Source organism: Dendrobates tinctorius, unplaced genomic scaffold (assembly GCF_039654945.1).
Source record: "Dendrobates tinctorius isolate UK_male_01 unplaced genomic scaffold, ASM3965494v1 ptg000037l, whole genome shotgun sequence".
In the NCBI taxonomy this organism is placed as follows: Eukaryota; Metazoa; Chordata; class Amphibia; order Anura; family Dendrobatidae; genus Dendrobates; species Dendrobates tinctorius.
Window position 1 is genome coordinate 5,026,852 of NW_027361705.1, and position 8,149 is coordinate 5,035,000.

Here is an 8,149-nt window from a genome sequence, read left to right on the forward strand (position 1 = left end):
GTATTTAGTCAGTCAGCAATAGTGCAAGTTCTACCACTTAAAAAGATGAGAGGCGTCTGTAATTTACATCATAGGTAGACCTCAACTATGGGAGACAAACTGAGAAAAAAAAATCCAGAAAATCACATTGTCTGGTTTTTTTTTCATTTTATTTGCATATTATGGTGGAAAATAAGTATTTGGTCAGAAACAAGCAATCAAGATTTCTGGCTCTCACAGACCTGTAACTTCTTCTTTAAGAGTCTCCTCTTTCCTCCACTCATTACCTGTAGTAATGGCACCTGTTTAAACTTGTTATCAGTATAAAAAGACACCTGTGCACACCCTCAAACAGTCTGACTCCAAACTAAACTATGCTGAAGACCAAAGAGCTGTCAAAGGACACCAGAAACAAAATTGTAGCCCTGCACCAGGCTGGGAAGACTGAATCTGCAATAGCCAACCAGCTTGGAGTGAAGAAATCAACTGTGGGAGCAATAATTAGAAAATGGAAGACATACAAGACCACTGATAATCTCCCTTGATCTGGTGCTCCACGCAAAATCCCACCCCGTGGGGTCAGAATGATCACAAGAACGGTGAGCAAAAATCCCAGAACCACGCGGGGGGACCTAGTGAATGAACTGCAGAGAGCTGGGACCAATGCAACAAGGCCTACCATAAGTAACACACTACGCCACCATGGACTCAGATCCTGCAGTGCCAGACGTGTCCCACTGCTTAAGCCTGTACATGTCCGGGCCCGTCTGAAGTTTGCTAGAGAGCATTTGGATGATCCAGAGGAGTTTTGGGAGAATGTCCTATGGTCTGATGAAACCAAACTGGAACTGTTTGGTAGAAACACAACTTGTCGTGTTTGGAGGAAAAAGAATACTGAGTTGCATCCATCAAACACCATACCTACTGTAAAGCATGGTGGTGGAAACATCATGCTTTGGGGCTGTTTCTCTGCAAAGGGGCCAGGACGACTGATCCGGGTACATGAAAGAATGAATGGGGCCATGTATCGTGAGATTTTGAGTGCAAACCTCCTTCCATCAGCAAGGGCATTGAATATGAAACGTGGCTGGGTCTTTCAACATGACAATGATCCAAAGCACACTGCCAGGGCAACGAATGAGTGGCTTCGTAAGAAGCCTAGCCAGTCTCCAGATCTCAACCCTATAGAAAACCTTTGGAGGGAGTTGAAAGTCCGTGTTGTCAAGCGAAAAGCCAAAAACATCACTGCTCTAGAGGAGATCTGCATGGAGGAATGGGCCAACATACCAACAACAGTGTGTGGCAACCTTGTGAAGACTTACAGAAAACGTTTGACCTCTGTCATTGCCAACAAAGGATATATCACAAAGTATTGAGATGAAATTTTGTTTCTGACCAAATACTTATTTTCCACCATAATATGCAAATAAAATGAAAAAAAAACAGACAATGTGATTTTCTGGATTTTTTTTTCTCAGTTTGTCTCCCATAGTTGAGGTCTACCTATGATGTAAATTACAGACGCCTCTCATCTTTTTAAGTGGTGGAACTTGCACTATTGCTGACTGACTAAATACTTTTTTGCCCCACTGTATATCAAGAACGTTCCTTACCCATAATTCCCCAGAGACACCTTAATGACAGCCCCTACCCCAATCCATATAGCAGACAGCCCCTTCATGATACACCTGACCTGAATCCCTCTGCTGACAGCCCCTTTCATTATACACCCCATGCAAATATAACTGCAGACAGCCCCCTTTAAGATACGCCCCACACCGACAGTCCCCTTCATGATACACCCACACCCAAATCCCACCAGACAGCCCCTTTCATGATACTCCACACCCAAATCCCACCACAGACAGCCCCTTTCATGACCACACCCAAATCCCACCACAGACAGCCCCTTTCATGACACTCCACACCCAAATCCCACCAGACAGCCCCTTTCATGACACTCCACACCAAAATCCCACCGCAGACAGCCTCTTCATGATACTCCACACCCAAATCCCACCACAGACAGCCCCTTCATGATACTCCACACCCAAATCCCACCACAGACCTTTCATGACAATCCACACCAAAATCCCACCGCAGACAGCCCCTTCATGATACTCCACACCCAAATCCCACCACAGACAGCCCATTTCATGACACTCCACACCCAAATCCCACCAGAAACAGCCCCTTTCATGACACTCCACACCCAAATCCCACCACAGACAGCCCCTTTCATGACACTCCACACCCAAATCCCACCACAAACAGCCCCTTTCATGACACTCCACACCCAAATACCACCACAGACAGCCCCTTTCATGACCACACCCAAATCCCACCACAAACAGCCCCTTTCATGACCACACCCAAATCCCACCAGACAGCCCGTTTCAAGACACTCCACACCCAAATCCCACCACAAACAGCCCCTTTCATGACACTCCACACCCAAATCCCACCAGACAGCCCCTTTCATGACACTCCACACCCAAATCCCACCACAAACAGCCCCTTTCATGACCACACCCAAATCCCACCACAGACAGCCCCTTCATGATACTCCACACCCAAATCCCACCACAGACCTTTCATGACAATCCACACCAAAATCCCACCGCAGACAGCCCCTTCATGATACTCCACACCCAAATCCCACCACAGACAGCACATTTCATGACACTCCACACCCAAATCCCACCAGACAGCCCCTTTCATGATACTCCACACCCAAATCCCACCACAGACAGCCCCTTTCATGACCACACCCAAATCCCACCACAAACAGCCCCTTTCATGACCACACCCAAATCCCACCACAGACAGCCCCTTTCATGACACTCCACACCCAAATCCCACCAGAAACAGCCCCTTTCATGACACTCCACACCCAAATCCCACCACAGACAGCCCCTTTCATGACACTCCACACCCAAATCCCACCACAAACAGCCCCTTTCATGACACTCCACACCCAAATACCACCACAGACAGCCCCTTTCATGACCACACCCAAATCCCACCACAGACAGCCCCTTCATGATCCCACCACAGAATGCCCCCCCACCTCATGATACAACCCACCAAAATCCTAACCCCAAACAGCCTCCTCATTACACCATTAGGACACTACTGCTCCAACCTTGCTATGTAAATACACCAATCTTTTCCAACACGTGGAGCATGAATTGCAGCTTTTCATGGCTCCTACTTGTGCCCCACGTGACATCATCCCTACAAGGGGCCCATAAATTCTAGCAACAGGTTTCATTAAGGTCTTTTTTCTGGAAAAGGAGCGTAGTGGGACAGTCACATGACGGAGAGCTCCGTCCATGGTTTGTGTGTATGTCTCATGCCGCTACCCTCCAACATAAGGAGAAAAGAGTATTTGCGTTCCAAGTCTCTTTTCCAAATTGTTGATGTGCGGTCCAATTGACGCAAGCGTCATACTGTTAAGCGCAAGAGCATGACTCTTGCAGAATTGTATTGTCTCCGATAAGTCTATGGAAAAAAATGAGAGCAGCCATGTTATTGAAGCCCAAAAAGCGACGACAGTAATGGAAAGTGACAAGGGTAAAAAAAAGACTGTAATCCCTTCAGCTCTAGCCTTCGCGTTTCATGACTCGATTCAGATCCGCGCGCTCAATTCTCGGTGTCCGGCTAGTGGCTACCTCTCATAGCTGTGCCCGGTGCAGAAGTCTACATACGAACCCCTCGAGTGTGTGGGGCGGCCTGGTGTGACAGGTGAGTGTCCATGTCCAGTACACTTCCCGGTGGCACAGAGCGGAGCCGGACTGGTGAACGATCACCTGGCTCACATTGTATCGCATAACGCCGTCAATATGATGGTGACGAGTGGAACTGGGGGGGCGTTAACCCCTTCGCGACCCAGCCTGTTTTCACCTTCCTTCAGAATTTTTACAATTCTGACCACTGTCCCTTTATGAGGTAATAACTCTGGAACGCTTCCATGGATCCCGGTGATTCTAACGTTATCTTGTGACATATTGTACTTCATGATAGTGGTAAAATTTCTTCAATATGACTTGAGTTTATGAAAAACAAAAATTTGTTGAAAATTTTGCAGTTTCCAAACTGTTAATTTTTATGCCCTTAAATCAGAGAGTGATGTGACACAAAATAGTTACTAAATAACATTTCCCACATGTCTATTTTACATCTGCACAATTTTTGAAACATATTTTTTTTTTTTTTTGTGAGGACGTTGTAAGGGTTAAAAGTTGACCAACGATTTCTCATTTTTCCAACAAAATTTGCAAAACCATTTTATTTTACGGACCACATTACATTTGGAGTCACTTTGAGGGGCCTATGAGACAGAAAATACCCAAAAGTGACAACATTCTAAAAACTGCACCCCTCAAGGTGTTCAAAACCACATAAGAAGTTTATTAACCTTTTAGGTACTTCACAAGAATTGAAGCAATGTGGAAGGAAAAAAATAAACGTTTAACTTTTTTTTTTTTTCCCCCAAATTTTTCTTCGGATACAATTTTTTTTTTTTATTTTGTCAAGGGTTTCAGGAGAAAATGAACCACAATATTTGTTGTGCAATTTCTCCTGCGTACACCGATACTCCATGTGTGGAGGAACACCGATCTTTAGGTGCATGGCAGTGCTCAGAAGGGAAGGAGCATCATTTGAGATTTTGAATGTCAGATTGGCTGGAATCGAGATCGGACGCCATGTCTCGTTTGGAGAGCCCCTGATGTACCTAAACAGTGGAAACCCCCATAATTGAGACTATTTTGGAAGCTAGACCCCCCAAAAAAAACTTATCTAGATGTGTGGTGAGCACTTAGAACCCCCAAGGGCTTCACAGAAAGTTATAACGTAGAGCCGTAAAATTGAAAAATTATATTTTTTCCACAAAAATATTTTCACCCCCAATTTTTACTTTCTGAAGGGTAACGGGACCCCAAAAGTTATTGTGCAATATGTCCTGAGTACGCTGATACCCCATATGTGTCTGGGTAAACCACAGTTTGGGCGCATGGCATATCTCGGAAGGGAAGGAGCGCCATTTGACTACTTTGGCTGGAATTGAGATCGGACTCCATGTCGCGTTTGGAAAACCCCTCATGTGCCTAAACAGTGGAAACCTCCCACAAGTGACACCATTTTGGAAACTAGATCCCTGAAGGAGCTTATCTGGATGTGTGGTGAGCACTTTGAACCCCCAAGTGCTTGACAAAAATTTATAACATAGAGCCATGAAAATAAAAAAATCATATTTTTCCACAAAAATGATCTTTTTGCTCCACAATCTTTATTTTCACAAGGGTAACAGGAGAAATTAGACCTCAACAGTTGTTGTGCAATTTGTCCTGAGTGCGCTGAGACCCCATATGTGGGGGTAAACCACTGTGCTCGCCCTACTGCAATCTTTGGGAGGCAGAATGAACAAATCCACAAAAGGTTAAGAATTGGTTATATTTTTTTATGCCGTTCCTCGTGCTGTATTAGTGATTAGGCGACTTTATTCTTCGAGTTGGTGCGATTACAGCGATACTAGATTTATATAGTTTTTTCATGTTTAGCTTCTGTCACACACTAAAAGACGTTTTTTATGAAGGAATTTTTTGTAAGAAATTTTTGCATCGCCGTATTTTGAGAGCTATAATTTTTTTATATTTTGGCCGACAGTCATGTGCGGGCTTGTTTTTTGTGGGATGAGCTGACGTTTTTATTGGTACAATATTCGGGCACATAACGTTTTTTAATTGCTTTCTATTACAATTTTTGTGGATGCAGAATGAATAAAAACCAGCAATTCTGGATTTTTTTTTCCTCCATTTTGCGTGTGGTATAAATGGTAAGGCAGCTTTATTCTTCGAGTCACTACGATTACAACAAAATCTCATTTATATAGTTTTTTTCTAATAACCTCCCACGACAGCACCCAGGAGGTTGTCCTTTTATCCTAATAGGGACAAAAAATACGAAAGAGGTCAAATAGCTCCTCCTACCCTCACTTCTCAGTGTTTTTCCTGTCCTTTTAGGGATAAAGAGGTCATCTCAGGTGCTGTGGCGGCGGCAGACACCGGGGATAAGAAATAATAGATGGGTAGCTGGAGTCGGTCGGCATACCTTCCCTCTCTGCAGTGCTGCTCCTGTCTCCTTGGCGACTCAGGACATGTTCTCCCCCAGTCCGCGCTCTTGGGTAAGGTCTGGGGGAATCTTGGGACGGAAGCCTCCTTGAGCTCTCCGTCCCTGCCTCTCCCCTGCGCCTGCAGCGTCCGTGCCATAGAAGAAGCGGGCCTCCCTTCTAGAGTCTCAATTGTGGTCAGGCAGTCTCGGGCGCCCGGAAGTGACGTCAGACGCCGGCTGGCGAGAGCACATCGTCACTTCCATTATGCGTTCCAGGCTGGAACGCAGGGGGCAGATTTCAAAGGAAAAGACCGGATTAACCCTGGCGGCTACTGGAAGAGACAGGGGAGGTGCCTCCCACATGGGGGTGAAAGCGATGATCTGGTAGCCCTACATAAGGAGCCCCGGATGGAAGATCAAGTAAGGTAGGACAATTGTGTTACCATGGAAAGTGGTCCTTCCTGCTCTGCATCTGTGGAGCCCAGCGCAAATCCGATCCCTGTAAGTATTCAGGCATTGGATCTTAACCAGGGTGCAGGCCTCGGTTATCCCACCGGAGAGAGGGATCCGCCCATAAGAATAGGAAACCTACAGAGATAAGAGGGTGGTCCGTCTCTCCTCAGTTGGTTTCCTGTTCCTATGGGAACCGCAGGACTTCCTACAGAAGCATACCTGGGCCAGGGCAGCCGCCTGTGCAGTCTCTGTGGGAACGGCAGGGGATTCGGTCCAGAAGCCGCGTCGAGGGAGTGCTGTATTCCGGCTCCCACCTGGTCTGGGCAGCAGCTGCAGAAACAATGGGTTCGGGGAAGGCCGCCAGTAGTTTCCTGCAGGAAACGCGCCATCGGGGTCCGGATATAAGCCGTCCTGGCCTGTGTGGGAGTTCGGGGCCGGAGGTAAAATAGGCAGCCTCCGTTCCCCCTGTATGGCTTCAGCGCAGCCCAGAAGTGGAGGGGCCGCGCACATGCGAGCTGCGCCGACTGCCCGGATGTGGTAAGGGGGAACTTCCGGGTCAGTTGGAGGTTCCCCAGCCGGAGGCGCGGTCCTCGGATTGTTGCGGGACTGCGCACAGGCATGCGAGCGCTCCCCGTCCCCGGAAGCTGCAATACAACTTCTGGCTGAAGAAAAAAAAAAAAGGGGTAATGAGCAGCGCGGCCTGGGGACTATACCACGCAAATTACACCACGCCTACCCTGAGGAGGTGCCCCGGGGGGAGGTACCAGAAGGCAGATACGGTGGAGCAGATAAAAAGCCCTGCGGCAGGGAGTCCAGTGTGCAACCACGTCTTCTCCAGAACAAGGCACGCATCTCCCGGCCGGTGATACGGCAGCATCCAAGGACCACTCAGGTAGAGGCTCCTCGGACAGAAGCCACGCCAACAAACCTCCTCCTGATTCGGTACCTACAGCTTCTCTGGGTGAGTGGATGACTCTCTGCCTATTAAGCTGACAACACCTGTGTGTCTCTGTGTCTCTCTCTGTGTGTCTCTATGTGTGTGTTTCTCTGTGTGTGGCTCTCTGTGTCTCTGTGTGTGTGGCTCTCTGTGTCTCTGTGTGTGTGGCTCTCTGTGTCTCTGTGTGTGTCTCTCTCTGTGTGTGTCTCTCTCTGTGTGTGTCTCTCTCTGTGTGTGTCTCTCTCTGTGTGTGTCTCTCTCTGTGTGTGTCTCTCTCTGTGTGTGTCTCTCTCTGTGTGTGTCTCTCTCTGTGTGTGTCTCTCTCTGTGTGTGTCTCTCTCTCTGTGTGTGTCTCTCTCTCTGTGTGTGTCTCTCTCTCTGTGTGTGTCTCTCTCTCTGTGTGTGTCTCTCTCTCTGTGTGTGTGTCTCTCTCTCTGTGTGTCTCTCTCTCTCTGTGTGTCTCTCTCTCTCTGTGTGTCTCTCTCTCTCTGTGTGTCTCTCTCTCTCTGTGTGTCTCTCTCTCTGTGTGTGTCTCTCTCTCTGTGTGTGTCTCTCTCTCTGTGTGTGTCTCTCTCTCTGTGTGTGTCTCTCTCTCTGTGTGTGTCTCTCTCTCTGTGTGTGTCTCTCTCTCTGTGTGTGTCTCTCTCTCTGTGTGTGTCTCTCTCT

At 47.5% G+C, this 8,149-nt stretch overlaps 1 protein-coding gene across 5 annotated transcripts in view; it reads left to right on the forward strand.

The window, feature by feature from the left end:
- Positions 1-3,570: 3,570 nt before the first annotated feature.
- Positions 3,571-8,149, forward strand: part of TUBGCP2 (tubulin gamma complex component 2) — a 1,139,845-nt gene continuing 1,135,266 nt past the window's right edge. For 2 of the 5 annotated variants that reach the window (XM_073573858.1, XM_073573862.1), the window contains exon 1: positions 3,571-3,726. The gene's annotated coding sequence lies outside the window, so the exon portion shown is untranslated. Of the gene's footprint in view, positions 3,727-7,146; positions 7,508-8,149 lie in introns of those variants that run through there. The other 3 variants (XM_073573860.1, XM_073573863.1, XM_073573859.1) reach the window with 2 other exon arrangements.